The sequence below is a fragment of the Acinonyx jubatus genome, chromosome C1 (genome assembly GCF_027475565.1).
Source record: "Acinonyx jubatus isolate Ajub_Pintada_27869175 chromosome C1, VMU_Ajub_asm_v1.0, whole genome shotgun sequence".
NCBI classification, from domain to species: domain Eukaryota; kingdom Metazoa; phylum Chordata; class Mammalia; order Carnivora; family Felidae; genus Acinonyx; species Acinonyx jubatus.
In genome coordinates, this window is record NC_069381.1 from 164223766 (window position 1) to 164245492 (window position 21727).

General features: G+C 37.3%; 1 protein-coding gene across 11 annotated transcripts in view; it reads right to left on the reverse strand.

Moving 5' to 3' along the window:
• Positions 1–21727, reverse strand: part of CCDC141 (coiled-coil domain containing 141) — a 232049-nt gene that overhangs the window by 96986 nt on the left and 113336 nt on the right. Inside the window, exon 1 of one of the 11 annotated variants that reach the window (XM_053215388.1) lies at positions 831–1933. The exons of the other annotated variants lie outside the window; for them this stretch is intronic. The gene's annotated coding sequence lies outside the window, so the exon portion shown is untranslated. Of the gene's footprint in view, positions 1–830; positions 1934–21727 lie in introns of those variants that run through there. 11 annotated transcript variants of the gene reach the window in all.

A 21727-nucleotide genomic window follows, 5' to 3' on the forward strand; every position in this document is an offset into this window, starting at 1 on the left:
GCCAATGGACCAAAATAATAAAACACTTCTCTAAGAAGGGAAATACCTGTTCTCTAACAGTGTTCATAAATCTGCCTTTAGCATAAATGTTGCAAACATTAAAGAAAGACATCTGGAGTAGAGCCAAATCTTGGAAAAACCACTTTAGCTTTGTGCTTCACATCATATTTATAAAAAGTAGGCTATGACCTTCCAAGGAAACTGTTAAAGGACCATTTTGGCCTCGTATCTTTCTTATTCTCCATCTCCAGTCTTCTTAATTGCATTTTCACATGAACTCTGTGGGTATTAAATGAAGTTGGGTCCATTCAATATTTCTATTCAATCTTCTCAGAAAATTGGTTCTGTTTTCTTTGGGCAATCCATAGGCATTTTCTGATGTATTTCTGTAACATTCTGATGATGAATTTACCCAGCCATTTTTCTTAGGGGGTGCTTCCACTATTTTATTTTTAACATAAAATGTTCCAGAGTCATCTGAATCCATCACAGTATTTTAAAAAAAACTTAGTTGTCACTGTTGTCAAGGCTGGAGGAACCCAGTGGAGAAAACCATGGTCCGTTTTCTGTAGCCGTTGCTGCCTGCCTGCTAAGTGTTAAACATCTGACTTTCAGTCACTTTACAATAAAATATTTCCAGTACGTGTCCCTACCAGCTGAAAGCCAAAGACTACCATTTCCTTGGCTTTTCAATCTTGACAGAGATATGTGCATATGTCTGACCTAGTAAAGATGTGTGGCACTGTGTGATCCTGGGCTCAGGGTGTCTCCTCAGGTCACTCCATTATTTTCCTTTTTTCACTCTCGGTGGTAACCCTTTCAAACGGTACCTTTCAGTGTTCCATCCGCTGAGGAAATTGAGCTTCTGTTGAATCCGATGATTGAAAGGGTACTTTTAAGAGGATTAGTGCTGATAGACAAGAAGGTGAAAATGATTTCTTCTTTCTTTTCTATACTCCCAGGTTAGCTCTTCAAATGAAGTTATGGATTGGCATAAAAATTATCCAGCAAGTAAATTCAAAAAGTAGGAAGATTAGCTATTCCATTTGAAAAGAAACAATATAATCACAATATGTTTAGTAAACTTTTATTCACATGAAAACTTCAGGGTAGATGAAGGGGTTTAATGACCCAACACCACGTGGTAAATTATTTTCATTATAAACTTGAAACTTCAGAATGTAATTTTTAAGTGGGGGACAAGAAAGAAGAGAGGACGTATTTATAAACTACTAAGAAAATACCAGCTGTGGAGATGACTGGCCAAAATCACATCTGGCCGAAGCATGTGTGGAGCTCATGTATAGTTCTCGTAGCATGGTTATTTCCTAGGGCATCTCATTAGACACAGCCCATTTCTTGTTCATTCTTTAAGTCTACAGTCCCATTTGGTTCGGCACCAAGGAGAATTAACTCATTGACACAAGAGCATAGAATTGTACATGATTGCATTAACAGCTGGTACAAACAAAATAAACCTGGCAATTTTAATCAGAGAATATTCGAGAATCTGTTTTGAGCAGGAGTTTCTTTTTAGAGGAAATGTTGATGCTTTTGAAGAGCGGCAATGAGCCCCTGAAAAGCTGCAACTCTGATTATGCCAAGTCGGATTGCACACTGGGCCAGTTTCCTCTCATGCTCTGTTCCCAGGATTTCTACACTGACCTACGTGAAAGCAAGGATCATATGAGAGCTGGGTCCCATCCCACTGTTGGATGAGTGCAGAGTTCAGTGTCCACAGGCCATTTGAACCTGGCCCTCATTGTGATGCATTTCAGCAAAGGCATTGTTTGCAAACAGGAAGAACAGCAATTTTGTGTCACCTAAAGATAAAAGAAGTATGGTGTTTCACCTCCCAGCCATGAGGCAGACAATCATTGCTATTGAACCAGGCAGAGCTCATGGGGAAGAGCAAAGAACTGGAGCTAGAAATACATTTTTTTTTTAAATTTTTTTTTAACGTTTATTTATTTTGGAGACAGAGAGAGACAGAGCATGAACGGGGGAGGGGCAGAGAGAGAGGGAGACACAGAATCGGAAACAGGCTCCAGGCTCCCAGCCATCAGCCCAGAGCCCGACGCGGGGCTGGAGCCCAGAGCCCGACGCGGGGCTGGAACTCACGGACCGCGAGATCGTGACCTGAGCTGAAGTCAGACGCTCAACCCACTGCGCCACCCAGGCGCCCCTAGAAATACATTTTTTATTCCAAACTTAGTAAGTGGTCTCAAGCAGGGCATTTTGCTTTACCGAGCCGTACTTTCCTGCAGTACAATGACAGGCCTCTATCACTTCACATATGCTTCTGCTTCTCTAGTGAATTATATGTAAATTCAATGATGAAATGGCTGTGCTTCAAATTCCTACCAAAATTTGGGTATTTTAGCTGTATTTCCCATAATTAACCCTAGTGGGATTAGGACTGACAGTCTATAGTAGAAACGACATATATCACCAAAACAGTTTTTGAGTAATGGCTGTTTTCTTTTTTCTCTGTCCATTCAAATGTTCCAAAAGTCACAGGAAAAACCATGGCTTGGAAGGTTCTTGTCTCCCTTATTCTGTTCAATGCATGGCCATTAAGGGGAGCTTTTTGTTTAATTGCTCAGAGCTTGTTGTTAATACTGAAGCAAATGAATATGCGGCAGAATAAATTTTTAAAATCAAATAAAATCTTAACAAATTACACTGTGAGCAAATCTTTGAAAGAATGATTGGAGCAACAATACATTTAGTTTTTCTTCCTTAGTTCAACATAGTTTTGGGATGAAAATTTAATTCCATGGAAAGTTGGGGAGACATTTTCTGAAGATTTGTGTTTTGCAAGAATCATTATTTTTTCTTACTCTCTTGTCCTTGCTGTTTTTCTTACATTTTTTGCTCCTCTTAATCAGAGTTTCTTTGAGTTGAATAAGTAAGGAGTATATCCATATTTGGGGGGTATTGGTATTTCAGTTTTTTAATAAAATTAATAAAGTCTAGCTGGCCAAACTATTGGCATCTAACACAATTTGCCTACAATCCGATTGGGCCACTAGCTGACTAGGTGACTCCAGTTTATATTAATGTTTTCAGAGGACTTATTGTTTCATTTTCTAGAGCATCTGTTGGAGATACCTTTTCGGATCTCAACATAGATTCAATTATTAGGTTTAGATGTTCATCTCTTGTAAAAATTTTCCTAAATGAAATAGATTACGTTGGGAAGTGGAGGGAAGGAAATCCATATATATTATATCCACAATGAACATGTGCTATGGACTAGAACAATGGCTCTTAAATCTGGCTATCAACATCTCCTAGAAAAAGGTTTAAAACCTATATTCTTCCAAAGCATAAGAGACTGTTACAAACTGAGAACAAACTGAGGGTTGATGGGGGGTGGGAGGGAGGGGAGGGTGGGTGATGGGTATTGAGGAGGGCACCTTTTGGGATGAGCACTGGGTGTTGTATGGAAACCAATTTGACAATAAATTTCATATATTAAAAAAAATAAAAAATAAATAAAAAATAAAAAAATAAAACCTATATTCTCACACCCACCCCATTGATATACTGAATCATTATTGGTAGGGTGGGAAAATGCATATTTTAAAAAATCTAAACCATTTTAGGGGCTCCTGGGTGGCTCAGTCAGTTAAGCATCTGACTTTGGCTCAGGTCATCATCTCTCGGTTCATGAGTTTGAGCCCCAGGTTGGGCTCTGTGCTGACAGCTCAGAGCCTGCTGCCTGCTGCAGATTCTGTGTCTCCCTCTCTCTGCCCTTCCCCCGCTTACACTCTCTCTCTGTCTCTCAAAAACAAATAAACATTAAAAAAATCTAAAGCATTTCATTTGAAATCAGGAACAAACAAAAAATATTTTTAATCTGTGAAGTTTTGGAACTGGACTAGAATATTCCAAAATAGTTAATGACTAGGTAATCATACCAGTAAATGAGAAAGAATGATTATATAATAAAAGTGTTTTAACCTTGCAACTTTGAGCTAATTTAACTCTGTGAAATTATGTTTTGTATTGATGACTCCCAAATCTAAAATTTAACCTCTGTTTTACAAATTACTTTATTCATTCAGTGAGTATTGTGTAAGGCTGCAGAAGATACAATGACAAATAAAATCTTTGACCTTACACTCCGTAAATGATTAATATGCCAATCCATCATGAATTTAAAACAGCCCTAAGACTAAATCATTAGTCTTAATTCATAAGGAAGACATCAAAGCATTTCTTTCTACTTTGTACTTTCTTCACAGTGTGTTAGGCAAAGGAGCAATTTATTTAAAAGGGAAACAGAAAGTAAAAAAAAAAACAAAAAACAAAAAACAAAACTGTGAAGGTACAAAACTTATCCAGTTTTTGTTTCCCAAACTTTTCTATACATTTATATGGTTATCTTTAACTTTCCTTCAAACTTTTTATAACCATATTTATAATACATATATACTATATCTTTATTACAGGAAAACCCCTTACCTCTAATGGCTTAGAAGAAATAACTTGTCTTTTAACAAAATCTAGTCAAGGCTAGAATTTCTTCAATTTGTCTCCCTTCATATAGGTTCTGTTTTTCAGCTAATCGCTATGTGTATACACAGGATTCTGATTCCATACTCAATAATCTGTGAATCAGCAGCATGTGATACTGGGTTTGACCTTCTATAACTCTCCTATACCAAATACGGTCCAATCTAAAAAGCATTATTTAACAAATCTTAAGAACACCTAACTAATATAAATAGATAATTGTAAGTTCAAATGGAAAATAAAACAATGTTCAGTAGAAGAAAAAATAAATTCTGATTTGGGAATCTGATTTGGGAATTTCGGAATCAGATTTATACAATCTGAATTATGGGTGAGACCTTCAACTAGTGAGTGTAGTGTGGGACTGGGAAGAAGGCAAGGGGCTGATTCAAGCAGAGAGACAGCCTGAGCAAGAGCATGTAGGCTCCTTATGATCCTGGCTCATGAGGAGATAGAACTATCTAATCTGGAAAATTAATAAGTGTTTCTCATAGGAAGTGATATCTGAGCTAGGACTTAAAACAAAGGGTGGGGGTTACCTAGACAAAAGAGGAGTGGAGGTATGGTGGAGAGTGAAGAGTGAGTTCTTGGGCAAATGTCCAAAAGAAAGCTGGTCAGTACCAGATAAGAGTGCTCAGGACCAAAGACATAGATTTGTGAATAACACTCTTCAGGGAGAATCTTTGAAAGCAAAACACCACTCACTAAAGAGCAGTGTGGTGAATGAGAATTGGAAAGAATTAAGGACAAAAATGGAGGGATGAGCCTGCACTTGTGCAATGGCTGGACAATGAAAAGCCCACACCATAGAAACAGAAATAGACAGGAGAAGAAATTACACAAGCCAAACCAGAAGAGTTTTACTAAGAAACACACATGACAATCAAATGCAATGCATTATCCTCAATTTGGGACAATTTGAAGACGTTTGTAAATGAACAACAGAGCAGAAAATATTGTGTCAATGTGAAATTCACTGGGCGTATAATTGGATTACAGCAATAGAAGAAAGCATCCTTATCATTAGGATATCTGTTGAAATGCTGAGGGTGAAAATGCATCAGGTTCACAACTTATTTTGAAATGATATAAGAAAAAGTATATATATGCAAATACATACTAAGAGATAAAGGAAATGTCACAAAACTTTTAAATTGGTAAAGTCTATATAGGTATTCATTCTGTACTATTCTTTTAAATTTGCTGTGTGGAGTTTCAAAATTAAAAGTTAAGGAAGAAGAGTTAATATAGTTAATAATAAAAAGTTAAGGAAAAAGAAAACGACTTACTAAAGTAAACTGTTTAGTTTTATTAAACTAAAAAAAATAAAAAACTCAAACTTTGAAAGCAATCGGAAGGTCAATCAATGAGGGTTATTTTAAATAAATACATCTATAAATGGAATACTCTATAGCAAAAGCATCAGAACAACATCTATATACTAATATAGAAAAGTAACCAAGTAACAAAAACAAGATGCAGAACAATGAGTGTAGTAGGCCACTAATGAGGTAACAAAGGGATAAAATATGAATATATAGTTGTATTTGTTTAGATAACATAAAGAAATTAGACATATAATAAAAAACTAATAACAATGGTTACTTTTGGCATGATGGAAGGGAATCAGGTAGGTAAAAAGAGAAATATTTTATTACAGGTTTTTCTATGTTCCTTTAATATTTTTTTTAATAATGGAAATATATTGGCCAAAAAGTAAATTAAATACATTGAAAAACAAAGAAATGCAACTTGCCAAATAAACAAAAGAGAAAAACCATATGATAATCTCAATAAATACAAAAAGAGGCATCAATAAAATTCAGTGTCTATCCATGATTTTAAAAAGAAAATAAGAAATGCAACAAAGGATAGATGTAAAAACCAAACCAAAATTAAAAAAAAAAAAAAACTAAAAACTTAAGAAACCCTATACTTAATGGTAAAGCATTTGAAGCCTTCTATTTAAAGTCAGGAATAAAACAAAAATGTCCTCTATCACTGCTGCTAGTCTCCATTTTACTGAAGGTCTTATCCAATGAAAGAAAGAAAGAAAGAGGGAAAGAAAGAAAGAAGGAGAGAAAGAGAGAAAGAAAGATTATTGACATTATTTGTAGATTATGATTTTCTACATACCAAAACCAAGAGAATCTAGAAAAATAATTTAAATCAGTAAGAGTTCATTAAAGTTGCTGTATATAAGATCAATATAAGAAAATTAGTAACATTCCTATATACCAACAATAGTTAATTTTATATCCAGTTAGAAGATACAGATCTTCTAATAAAGATCCAATTTATAACAGCAACAAAAATTATGAAGTACTCATTTGTTCATTTAATCAACATTTATTGATTAATCAATTATTGATTATTGATTTAATCAACAAACATTTATTTGGCAGGCCTGTTCCATGTAAGGCATTCCCCTAAATACTTCATCTAAGCCAGGGAAATCAGTAATGGGCTGGCAGGGGAACTCCAATGTTAGTGATAGCGGTGGTGCACCACTATTTTATTCTGTTTATAACCAATAAACATAAAAAATCAGTACATTATCTAGTTTGTTATAAAGTGATGAAGTTGTAGAATAAAGACAAGTAGAGCTGGCAGGTGACATTTCACTCCCCAACCCACCCTGCAGCATAAACAAAGGCTGCTGGCAGGAACCAGCATGCACCCACACTACTTACCTTTCTTGCACCAAGTTGTCCTCCCCATCCCTGCACCTCAGGCTTCAGCAGATCTGCCCTTCCCAGCCATGTTCCCCTGAGTCCCAGCACTGCAGGTTCCTCCCTTAGAAGACCAGCACCAACCCTACCAACACCATATCTCCTGACCCACATGTTTTCTTTTTAATGTTTATTTATTTTTGAGAGAGAGAGAAAGAGAGAAAAAACAGGAGGGGGCAGAGAGAGGGAAATAGAGGATCCAAAGCAGGCTCTGCACTGACAGCAGAGAGCCCAATGTAGGGCCCAAATCCACAAACTATGAGATCATGACCTGAGCCAAAGTCAGATATTCAACCAAATGACCCACTCAGGTGCCCCTGACCCACATGTTTTATGAGACCTCAGTCTGGACAGCAGAAAGGGTAGTTCTTGTTTGGCAAGCAACCACTGCACATCTTGCTGCCAATAATAGGCAAAGACAGCTGATGTAGACAACTGAACTGAATAAAAGAGGCCAAGACCCAACAGCAGAGCACATGCAACATATATAGGAGACACTCTCTAAAGTGCCAGCATCTGGGGAACAGGGGACACTGTACTGCAGGGCACTATAGGACCTCTTCTTCATAAGGCTATTGTCATCAAGTGCAACAGAAGTAACTTACTTTCCTAAAATGCGGAAACAGACACACAAAGTCAGACAAAATGAGGAAACAGAGAAACATCTCCCAAATGAAAGAAAAGGACCAAATCACAACAAGAGACCGACGCAAAATAGATATAAGTAATATGCCTGAAAGATAATTTAAAGTAATGATCATAAAGAACCATATGATCCTGTCAATTGATGCAGAAAAAGCACTTGACAAAATTCAGCATCCTTTCTTAATAAAAACCCTCGAGAAAGTGAGGATAGAAGGAACATACTTAAACATCATAAAAGCCATTTATGAAAAGCCCACAGCTAACATCATCCTCAATGGGGAAAAACTGAGAGCTTTCCCCCTGAGATCAGGAACAAGACAGAGATGCCCACTCTCACCGCTGTTGTTTAACATAGTGCTGGAAGTTCTAGCATCAGCAATCAGACAACAAAAGGAAATGAAAGGCATCAAAACTGGCAAAGATGAAGTCAAGCTTTCACTTTTCACAAATGACATGATAGTATACATGGAAAACCCAACAGACTCCACCAAAAGTCTGCTAGAACTGATAAATGAATTCAGCAAAGTCACAGGATACAAAATTAATGTACAGAAATCAGTTGCATTCTTATACACTAATAATGAAGCAATAGAAAGACAAATAAATAAACTGATCCCATTCACAATTGCACCAAGAATCATAAAATACCTAGGAACAAACCTAACCAAATATACACAAGATCTGTATGCTGAAAACTATAGAAAGCTTATGAAGGAAATTGAAGAAGACACAAAGAAATGGAAAAACATTCCATATTCATGGATTGGAAGAATAAATATTGTTAAAATGCCAATGCTACCCAAAGCAATCTACACATTCAATGCAATCCCAATCAAAATTGCACCAGCATTCTTCTCGAAGCTAGAACAAGCAATCCTACAATTTGTATGGAACCACAAAAGACCCTGAATAGCCAAAGTAATATTGAAGAAGAAGACCAAAGTGGGAGGCATCACAATCCCAGACTTTAGCTTCCACTACAAAGCTGTAAGCATCAAGACAGTATGGTATTGGCACAAAAACAGACACATAGACCAATGGAATAGAATAGAGACTACAGAATTGGACCCACAAAAGTATGGCCAACTAGTCTTTGACAAAGCAGGAAAGAATATCCAATGGAAAAAATACAGTCTCTTTAACAAATGGTGCTGGGAGAACTGGCCAGCAACATGCAGAAGAATGAAACTAGACCACTTTCTTACACCATTCACAAAAATAAACTCAAAACGGATGAAGGACCTGAATGTGAGACAGGAAACCATCAAAACCCTAGAGGAGAAAGCAGGAAAAAAACCTCTCTGACCTCAGCTGTAGCAATTTCTTACTTGACACATCTCCAAAGGCAAGGGAATTAAAAGCAAAAATGACTATTGGGACCTCATCAAGATAAAAAGCTTCTGCACTGCAAAGGAAACAATCAACAAAACTAAAGGGCAACTGATGGAATGGGAAAAGATACTTGCAAATGACATATCAGACAAAGGGCTAGTATCCAAAATCTATAAAGAACTCACCAAACTCCACACCCAAAAAACAAATAATCCAGTGAAGAAATGGGCAGCAGACATAGACACTTCTCCAAAGAAGACATCCAGATGGCCAACAGGCACATGAAAGGATGCTCAACGTCACTCCTCATTAGGGAAATACAAATCAAAACCACACTCAGATATCACCTCATGCTAGTCAGAGTGGCTAAAATGAACAAATCAGAAGTCTATAGATGCTGGAGAGCATGTGGAGAAATGGGAACCCTCTTGCACTGTTGGTGGGAATGCAAACTGGTACAGCCACTCTGGAAAACAGTGTGGAGGTTCCTCAAAAAATTAAAAATAGATCTACCCTATGACCCAGCAATAGCACTGCTAGGAATTTACCCAAGGGATACAGGAGTACTGATGCATAGGGACACTTGTACCCCAATGTTTATAGCAGCACTCTCAACAATAGCCAAATTATGGAAAGAGCCTAAATGTCCATCAACTGATGAATGGATAAAGAAATTGTGGTTTATATACACAATGGAGTACTACGTGGCCATGAGAAAGAATGAAATATGGCCTTTGGAGCAACGTGGTTGGAACTGGAGAGTGTTATGCCAAGTGAAATAAGTCATACAGAGAAAGACAGATACCATATGTTTTCACTATTTTGTGGATCCTGAGAAACTTAACAGAAGACCATGGGGGAGGGGAAGGGGGGAAAATGTTACAGAGAGAGGAGGCAAACCATAAGAGACTCGTAAAAACTAAGAACAAACTGATGGTTGCTGGGGGGTGGGAGGGAGGGGAAAGTGGGTGATGGGCATTGAGGAGGACACCTGTTGGGATGAGCACTGGGTGTTGTATGGAAACCAATTGGACAATAAATTTCATATTAAAAAAATAAATAAAGTAATGATCATAAAGATACCCACTGAACTGGAGAAAAGAGTGGAGGACATCAGTGAGACCTTTAACATAGAGATATAAAAGGACCAAAAAGAGATCAGGAACACAAAATGAAATTAAAAATACAGTTGATGGAGGGGCTCCTGGGTGGCTCAGTTGGTTAAGAGTCTTCCTCTTGGTTTCAGCTCAGGTCATGATCTCACAGTTTGTGAGTTCAAGCTTTGCATTGGGCTCTGTGCTGATGGTATAGAGCCTGGTTGGGATTCTCTCTCTCTCCCTCTCTCTGCCCCTCCCCTGCTCATGCACTCTCTAAATAAATAAATAAATAAATAAATAAATAAATAAATAAACTTAACAAAAAAATTACTTAAAAAAAAGTTTAAACAAATACTTGATGTAATAAATAGCAGGCTAGATGAAGCAGAGGAAAGAATTAATGACCTGGAATACAGAGTAATGGAAAGTAACCAAGCTGAACAAAGAAGAGGAAAGAAAATTATGCAGATTGAGAATAGTCATAGGGCACACAGTGACTCCATCAAGTATAATAACATCCATCATTATAGGGATCTCAGAAAATAAGGAAAGAGATAAGGGGGTAGAATATTTATTTGAAGAAATAATAGCTGAAAACTTTCTTAATCTGGTGAAAGAAATAGATATCCAGATTAGGAGGCACAGAGATCCCAAAAAAAGTTCAACCCAAGTAGGTCCACACCCAGACACGTAGTAATTAAAATGGAAAAATGTAGTGATGAAGAAAAAATTTTTAAAAAAGTAAGAGAAAAGGAGACAGTTACATACAAGGGAAATCCCCATTAAGCTATCAGCAGATTTTTCAGCAGAAACTTTGCAGGCCAGAAGGCAGTGGCATGATATATTCAAAATGCTGAAAGGGAAAAATCTGCAGCCAAGAATATTCTATCCAGCAAGGGAATCATTCATAAGGAGAGATAAAGAGTTTCTCAGACAAATAAAAACTAAAGGAGTTTATGACCACTAAACCAGCTCTATAAGAAATATTAAAGGGGACTCCATGAGTGGAAAGGAAGACCATAAGTAAGAGTATATATATTAAAAAAAAGCAGTAAAGCCAAGTACTTCTGTAAAAATCAGTCAAGAGACTCATAAAATAAAAGTGTGTAAAATACAATACTATATACCTAAAATATGGAAGGGAGAGGAATAAAGAATGGATTCAAACTTAAGCAACTATTAACTTAGTAAAGACTGCTAGATGTAGAAGATCTTATATACAAACCTAATGATAACCACATATCAAAAACCATAGCAGATATGCAAAGAATAAAGAGAAAGGGATCCAAGTATACCACTTAAGAAAGCCAACAAACCATGAAAGAGAGCAAGAGAAGAAAGGATCAGCGAAAATCTATTGGGGGGGAAAAAAGTAACAAAATGGCAATGAACACACACCTATCAATAATTACTTTGAATGTAAATGGACTAAATGCTCCAATCAAAAGACATAGGTCAACAGAGTGGATAAAAAACAAGACCCATATATATTATGCCTACAAGACACTCATTTCAGACTGAAAGACACCTGTTAATTGAAAGTGTTGGGCTGGAGACACATTTACCATAAAAATTGATGCCAAAAGAAAGCTGGGATAGCAGCTTATATAAGACAAAACAGACCTTAAAATAGACTGTAACAAGAGACATAGAAGGACACCATATAATAAGAAAGGTGACAATGCAACAAGAGGATATAGCAATTGCAAATATTATGCACCCAACATGTAAGCACCCAAATACATAAAATGGTTAATAACAAACATAAAGGAACTAATCGATAGTAATACAATAATAATAGGAGACTTTAACACCCCACTTACATTGATGAACATATTATCCACACAGAAAATCAACAAGTGACTTTGAATGACACATTGGACCAGATGGACTTAACAGACATATTCAGAACATTCCATCCTAAAACAAGAGAATACATATTCTTTTCCAGTACACATGGGACATTTTCTAGAATAGATCATGTATAAGACCCCAAGACAAGTCTCAACAAATTTAAAAAAAATCAGTCATACAATGCATCATGCATCTTTTCTGACCACAACACCATGAAACTAGAAATCAACCACAAGAAAAAATCTGGAAATACCACAAATACATGGAGGTTAAATAATGTGCTCTTAAACAATGAATGGGTCAACCAAGAAATCAAAGAAGAAATGAAAAACTACATGGTAACACATGAAAATGAAACACAGTACAAAAAACACAGTACAAAAACACAGGTGCAGCATAAGTGGTTCTAAGTAAATAGCAACACAGGTTTCCCTCAAGAAGCAAGAAAAATCTCAGTGAAAATACCTAACCATACACCTAAAGGAGCTAGAAAAAGAAGAATAAAACACAAACCCAGAAAAAAACAAAAAACAATAACAAAAAACCCACTAAAGTCTAATAATAAAGATAAGAGCAGAAACAAATGATACAGAAAAAAAAACAATAGAATAGAGCAATGAAACCAGGTTCTTTGAAAAGATCAACAAAACTGCTGAACCACGGGGTGCCTATGTGGCTCAGTCAGTTGAGCATTCGACTTCAACTCAAGTCATGATCTCACGGTTTACAAGTTCGAGTCTTGCTTTGGGTTCACTGCTGTTAGTGCAGAGCCCACTTTGGATCCTCTGTTCCTCTCTCTCACTTTCCCTCCCTTCTTCCCAGCCTCCTTCCCTCTCTTTGTTTCCTCTCTCTCTCTCTTTTTCTCTTTCTCAAAAAAAAAAAAACATTAAAAAAAAGTCTGATAAACCTCTAGCAAGACTCACTATAAAAATGGAGAGAGAGAGAACCCAAATAAACAAAATTACTAATGAAAGAGGAGAAATAATAAGCAACACCAAAGAAATACAATTGTAACATAGTATTATGAAAAGCTATATGCCAACAAATTGGACAACTTAGAAGAAATGGCTAAATTCCTAGAAACATATAACCTACCAAAACTAAAGCAGGAAGACATAGAAAATTTGAATAGATGGATCACCAGCAATGAAATTGAATCAGTAATCAGAAAACTCCCCCAAACCAAAAGTCTAGGACCAGGCAGCTTCATAGGCAAACTTTACCAAACATTTAAAGAAGAGTTAATATCCATTCTTCTCAAACTATTACAAAAAATACAAAAGGAAGGAAAATTCCAAGTTCATTCAATGAGGCCAGTATCACCTTGATACCAAAATCAGATAAAGATATCACAAGAAAAGAGACTACAGGCCAGTATCTCTCATGAATGTAGATGCAGAAATTCTCAACAAAATATTAGCAAATCAAATCCAACAATATATTAAAAATCATACACCACAATCAAGTGGCATTTATTCCTGGGATGCAAGAGTGGCTTAATGTTTGCATAATAATCAACATGATATGTTACATCAATAAGAGAAAGGATAGAAACCACATGATCATTTCAACAGATGGAGAAAAAGCATTTAACAAACGACATCGTTCATGCTTATCATTCATGATAAACACCCTTAACAAAGCAGGTCTGGAGGGAACATATCTCAACATAATATAGGTATAGAAAAAACCCACAGCCAACATCTTATCCAATGGTGAAAAACTGAGCTTCCCCTAAGGTCAGGAACAAGACAAATGTCATGAATATCATGAAAAATGTCATCATTTTTATTCAACAAAGTATTGGAAGTCCTAGTCACAGGAATTAGACAATATAAATAAATAAAAGGCATCCAAATAGGTAAGGAAGAAATAAAACTCTTATGATTTGCAAATGACATGATAATTTATATAGAAAACCCTAGAGACTCCATCAGAAAACTACTAGAACTGATAAAAGAATTCAGTAAAGTCACAGGATACAAAATTAATGTACAGAAATCCATTGAATTCCTGTACACTAATAATGAAGCAGCAGAAAGTGCAATTAAGAAAACAATCCCATTTACAGTTGCACCAAAAATAATAAAATATCTAGGAATAAACTTACCCAGAGAGGTAAAAGACTTCTACTCTGAAAACTATAAAACACTGATGTAAGAAATTCAAGATGACACAAAGAAATGGAAAGACATTTCATGCTCATGGATTGGAAGAACAAATACTGTTAAAATGTCTATACTACCCAAAGTAATCTACATGTTTAATGCAATCCCTATCAAAATACCACCAGCATTTTTCACAGAACTAGAACAAACTATCATAAAATTTGTCTGAAACCACAAAAGATTTCAAATAGCCAAAACAATCTTAAGAAAGAAAAACAAAACAAAAAGAAATAAAACACAATTCCAGACTTCAAGTTATATTACAAAGCTATAGTAATTAAAACTGTATGGTACTGGCTCATAAATAGACACATAGGTCAATAGAATAGGACAGAAAACCCAGAAGTAAACCCACAGTTATATGGTCAACTAATCTTTGACAAAGGAAGAATGAATATACAATGGGAACAAGACAATCTCTTCAACAAATGGTGCTGGGAAAACTGGACAGCCACATGTAAAAGAATGAAATTGGACCACTTTCTTTCACTGTACACAAAAATAAACACAAAATGGATTAAAGACCTAAATATGAGACTGGAAACCATAAAAATCCTTGAAGAAAGCACAGAAAGTAATCTCTCTGACATTAGCTACAGCAACATTTCTCTAGATATGTCTCCTGTGGCAAGGGAAATATAAGCAAAAACAAACTATTGAGACTATATCAAAATAAAAAGCTTTTGCTCAGCAAAGGAAACAATTAATGAAACTAAAAAGGCAACGTACAGAATGGGAAAAGATATTTGCAAATGACATATCCAATAAAGAGTTAGTATTCAAAGTATATAAAGAACTGATATAACTCAAAACCCAAAAACAACAACCCAGTTTAAATATGTGCAGAAGACCTGAACAGACATTTCTCCAAAGAAGACATACAGAGAGCCAACAGACACATGAAAAGATACTCAATGTCATTCATCATCATGGAAATGCAAATCAAAACTACAATAAAATATCACCTCACACTTGTCAGAATGGCTAAAATCAAAACCACAAGAAGCAAAAAATTTTGGCAAGGATGTGGAGAAAAGGAATCCTCTCACATTGTTCGTGGGAATGCAAATTAGTACAGCCATTGTGGAAAACAGTATACAAGTTCCTCAAAAAATTAAAAATATAACTACCTTACAATCCAGGAATCTCACCACCCAAAAAATACAAAAACACTAATTCAAAGGGGTATATGCACCCCTATGTTTATTGCAGCATTATTTACAATAGTCAAACTAGGGAAGCAGTGCAAGTATCCATCGATAGATTAATGGATAAAGAAGATGCAGTACATATACACAATGGAATATTATTCATCAAATATAATGATGTCTTGCCATTTGCAACAATATAGATTGAACTAGATAACATAATGCTAAGTGAAATAAGTCAGAAAAAGACAAATACCATATGGTCTCACTCGTATGTGAAATTTAGGAAGCAAATGAGCAAAGGAAAAAAGGGAGAGAGAGGAAGGTCAAGAAACAGACTTCTAACTACAGAGAACAAACCGATGGTTACCAGAAGGAAGGTGGGGAGGGGGATAGGGGAAATAGGGGGTGAGGATTAAAAAGTACATTTATCATGTTGAAAAAAATAAAATAATAAAAAATGCATTTAAAATTGATGGTAAATAACAAGTAGTCATGAAAAGCTAAAAGAAAAATTAAATTAAATTAAAAAATAAATAAAACCACAGGGCTATCATTAAGAATACATGGAGGGGGAGGGGTACAGAGACACGGGTGCAGATGCAAGCACAGCGATTCGTGAGGAGGTTACTGCAATGAGCTTGGCAAACATGCAAGTGGCTCAGTCCCCAGGACAGTGGTGGAGATGGTAAGAAATGATAGGATTCTGGATCTATTTAGAAGATACAGCCCAGGTGATTTCCTCTAGGAAGTGAAGACTCTTTTGATCTAAGTAGCTGCAAGGATTGAGTTGCCTTTAAGGTGAGGGAACCAGGTGGAAGAGATTTGAGTGGGAATTCTGTTCATGAGACCCTGTTGACCCTGTCTCTCTGGAAAGGCTGTGCTTAGGCTCCTCAGTACTCACCACCGACCTTTGCCTGCACAGGCGCACACACACACACACACACACACACACACACACACTCATATATGCACACTCACACACTCTCACCCACACATTCACATACACACTCATGCACTCTTACATACACACACATACACTCACACACTCCTATCCCATTAGCAAATGCTCTCATGGATTCTTCCCAAATAAGCTCCAAGCCTCTTCAGTGAGAACAGCCTATTCAAAAGGGCTATGAAGAAAAGAGGCTTAAAGTTGCCTATAAGAAAAATAAGATCACAAATCTAAAGTAGCAAGAAGAAACCAAATACCCAGTATTTTCCAGATATATTTACAAATGTGCAGACATGTGTGTAATATATACAGCCAGTGGTTCTTCTTGTTCCTGGAATGCAGAGAAGCAAAATGACTGCACAAGCCAACTGCTGTGTAAGGTAATGCTGCACAGCAATCCCAGATTGCAGGAACATCTTACAGAAATGGTTTGAAGCCCGTAACATGTGTCCTTGAACATTCAGTGTTTGAAAGTGCTGGTTACTGATAGGCAAGAAGTGACAGTATTTTTCAAGATGTGAGTGTCTGGGTAGAACATCTGTACTATACATACAGTGACATCAGATACTGTGATCATGTTAGCATGACAGTTCATACAAAAGGAGAGGTGCCTAACCCTATCTGAATACTCCCTATGAGCCCTCTTGTGAGTAGTTTCTTTAAATCTTTCTCAGGGACTTACTGTACACATGAATGAGAATCTTTAAGTATCTTTATCACTTACATATATAATCTTAAAAAAAAGAAAGAAAGAAAGTCAAATTCAGAAAAAGAGTAGAAAAGTGGATGCCAGGGGCTGGGGGCTGGGAAAATAGGGAAAGGTTGGTAAAAGAGGTGGCAAACTTTCAGTTATAAGATGAGTAAGGTCTGAAGATCTAATGTATAACAGGGTGATTATAGTGGATAACACTGTTGTATAATTGCAATTCCCTAAGAGGGTGGAACTTAACTGTTTTCATACACATGAAAAGATAAATATGTGAGGTGATGGATGTGTCAATTGTCATGGGAGCAATCTTTTCACAGTGTATACATATATCAAATCATCAAGATGTACACTTTAAATATCTTACAATTATATGTGTCAATTATATCTCAACAAGCTGAAAAAGGAAAAAATGATTCAAATCTCCAGATTCACAATGCAGGGGATCTCTGTATTACAAACACCAGGTTTACAAAGAATTCACCCTGCACACCCTTTCTGTGCCTGTAATGCCCTATTACCATCATAGGACGTGCTATTTTTCAGCTTCAGAAGATAACGTGGCATTTGGGACCAAAGGGTGTCATGCTAAGTGAAATAAGTCAGGCAAAGAAAGACAAATGCCACATGATTTCACTTACATGTGGCATCTCAAAAACAAAACAAATGATTAAATGAATAAACAAGAACAGAACACAGAAACAAACTCAGGAAATATAGAAAACAAACTGGTGGTTGCCAGAAGAGACAAGGGTGGGGGATGAGCAAAATAAGTCAAGGGAATAAGAGGGACAAACTTCCAAGAAAAGAAAGGGGAAAAAAGATGACAAAGAAACACTTTACTTTTAAGAGTAGGTAAGAACTTAGGGGTGCCTGGGTGGCTCAGTCGGTTAAGCCTCTGAATTTGGCTCAGGTCACAGTCTCATGGTTTGTGAGTTTGAGCCCCTTGTCAGGCTCTGTGCTAACAGCTCAGGGTCTGGAGCCTGCTTTGGGTTCTGTGTCTCCCTCTCTCTCTGCCCTCCTCAACTAGCACTCTGTCTCTCAAAAATGAATAAATGTTTTAAAAATTTTTTTTAAAATAGCAAGTAGAAGTTAGAGGCAGCGTTGGGTTTGGCCATTCTGCAAATCACCTCACTTTTCAACATTTCCTGAAATTCCACTCTTGTGTTTAGATTAATAAACATTTACTTTAAAAAATTAGAGATGGGATGGGGTGGTGGAAAATTTTAAGAAGAAGAAAAACAAAAGTCATGGATTGTTAAGAAGGTGGCAGACATTCACACATTAGTGTAGATCAGATTTCTTTCCTTCTAACACTGCATCCATCTTTCACAAAGTTTTGACCATTATTTCTCTGTTGCTTTAGAATCAAGTCTTCCTATCAAATTATGTTTAATCCATAATTATGTAGTAGAGAGAATGACTCATGACCTCCCAGCCAAACTGAAAGTCACTTACAAACCACAGCAATTTAGAAGTCTGGCAAGGGCCAACATGGGGTAACATGTTGCTGCCAGCTTTGTTTCTAATAGAGTCATCTACTGACCCAACAAATGCTAGGTGTCCCAGACTCCTCTACTGGATGCTTCAGGAAATCCATAAATGAATATGTCATGGCCTTGTTTTAGAGAAATTCATAGCCGTGGAGAAATTAAACATGTGGAGATAGCAGACATGTGAACAACTGAAATGCCAGCAAGGATGGAAAAGTTGCTTTAATTAAACAATAAGCAATGCTCTGTGAGAAAAAGAAGGGAGGGGTGTCTGGGTGGCTCAGGTGGTTAAATGTCTGACTTCGGCTCAGGTCATGATCTCACAGTTCGTGGGTTCAAGCCCCACATCTGGCTCTGAGCTGAGAGCAATGAGCCTGCTTGGGATTGTCTTTCTCCCTCTCTCTCTGCCCCTCCCCCACTTGCTCTCTCTCACAATAAATAAAAGTAAACTTAAAAAAATAATAGAAGGGAAAGGCAAGTGCTGGGAGATCCAAGAGCTTCCCAGAGAAGGAGTCTGGATTGACACTGTGTCCCAAGGTCATCGGGCTAAGATTTGCATAGGGCTCACTGTCTAGGCTGGAATGGAGACAGAGCTTTAGATAGACCCTCTCTGCCCCATGTGCTGACCTCAAAATATTGTCTAGACACCCTAAATGTGAATGCTACTCTCTTTGTTTTGCTTCTGGGCTAACTTCTGTGGGGCCCAATCTTGAATTACATACCAAAGTCTGTTTACAGCTTCTGTCTCCGCTTAGCTTTTCTGACTAAGGCGTTTAACACTTGCCCCTGGTTTCATTTTTGAAGCACACTCTGTGTTCATTCTCCTCCTCTTCCTCTTTGGTAACCAAGCTGACCTCAGGCTATGCCTATTTTTTTTTACCTTCACTCTTCCCATGTCAACTCCAACACTATCACTTGCAATTAACTTTGAAAAAGAAGAAGAAAATGAGGGGAAAAACTTGAATGCTGAGAGCACAGACTAAATCAAGACTAAAGGTGAGAACAAATGTGGAAGGCATGGAAATGATAAGAAGGGTCGTTTCCTGGGGTATCTGGGTGGTTCAGTCGGTTAAGTGTCTGACTTCGGCTCAGGTCATGATCTCGCAGTTATGAGTTCGAGCCCCTTGTCGGGCTCTGTGCTGATGGCTCAGAGCCTTGAGCCTGCTTCAGATTCTGTGTCTCCCTTCCTCTCTGCCCCACCCCCGCTCAAGCTCTGTCTCTCTCTCTCAAAAATAAACAAACAGTTTTAAAAAATTAAAAAAAAAAGAAGGGTCGGTTCCTCCTGAGAACAGTGAGGGAAGCACCTGTTCCCAGCCTCTCTCCTGGATTTGTCAAGGGCCATCTTCTCCCTGTGTCTCTTAACATCATCTTTCCTCTGTGCATGTCTGCCTCTGGGTTCAAATGTCCCCTTTTAAAAAGCTATATAGATCTAGGATCCACCCTAATGACCTCATCTTCACTAATTGCTTCCGCCATCACCCTGTTTCCAAAAGAGATCGTATTCTGACATGCTGGGTGTTATGACTTCAACATAGGAATGTTGGGAAAGACAATTCAAGCCATAACAGTAGCCAAGGAAAAAGTGGAATAGTACCTTAAGGGTTGAGCAGCAGTGTTTTGTTTTTAATTTTGTGACACTAAAATGTAATTGAGAGAAGATGGGAATGGGTGACTGAAAAATGAGGTATTAAGAAGAGAGACTCAAACTGAAAAGATGGAAAAGGTGGGACCTAGAACAGTGGACAGAGGCTTAGATTTGGAAACGAGGGGATTTGGAAAAGAGGTGGAAATTTCAGACAACAAGGGCAGAGAAGAAAAGAGTCAAGCAATTTTACCTTTTGTGGCTGAGTGACTCTGAGGTTAAGCAAAGCCTGTCCAGGAGCTTTAAAAGAGGATAAAAGTTTGTACTAGTTATTATGGAGAACAGAGCAGGGAGTTAACAGATGATAAATAAAGGAATTCATGGGGCGCCTGGGTGGCTCAGTCAGTTAAGTGTCTGACTTCAGCTCAGCTCAGAGCCTGGAGCCTGCTTCGGATTCTGTGTCTCCCTCTCTCTCTCTCTCTGCCCTTTCCCACTTGTGTGCACGCACTCTCTCTGTCTCTCTCTCTCAAAAAAAAAAAAAACATTTAAAAATAAATAAATAAATAAATAAATAAATAAATAAATAAATAAATAAATAAAGGGATTCATGAGGCTAACTGATAATAGGCCATTTCCTTTTAAATAGATCTAATCAGAAAATTCTGCAAATGTTTCATCTTCTTTCAGAAGTAGAAACAGAGAAAATGAGTGACTGAGTTTACTCACAAGTAGCGCTGGTGGCCCAGGCTGAAGACTATGAGGAGGGAAGCCAGGAAAGGGCAAAAGGAAAGGGAGTGTGGGGAGAGCAGGGTCAGATGATGCTCTGGAACCAAGTGCGGCCACAGGACTGGGAAGCTGAGGTGAAGGCCTTTGGAATGATGAACATCACAGAGATCTAAGGCTTCAGTATTGAAAGTCTCCAAGTGGATGCTGAAGTGGAATAGAAAGGTTGTAGGGATTTAAGGGGTGAGTGTGTTAAGCCATAAGAAAATGCTTCTCTGGTGTCTGCTTTAAATCGACTCATTTTCGCTATTATGATTATGATAGCAGTATTACCTTGAGTTGTAATAATAGTTTAACTATACAAATCCATGTTTTGTGGAAATTTTATTTAAGGGCTAAATGAGGAAGAAGGTGGAGGAGGAAAGGAAGAGAAGGAGAAGAAGGAGGGAAAGGAGGAGGGGGAAGGGAGGGGTTGGAAGAAAACGTATAAAGAATTATTGTAAAAGTCATAAGTAAAAAAAGAGGGAGAGGAAACTTTTTCTAAGCCTTTAAACTTAACGAGCTGGTGAAGATTCTGTAAACAAAATGACAGCAGGTAGTTTTAAACCTGGTGATCATGGAATACAATGTTCTTTATTTCCTTCCTTAACTCACCTCTTTCTTAGATGGGCATAAACATTTCTGAGGGACTTTCGAAATCAAATTTCCCCTAGAAATGAAAGCATATGGTTCACTAAGTTTTAAATTAACCCACAAGTTAAGGCTCCA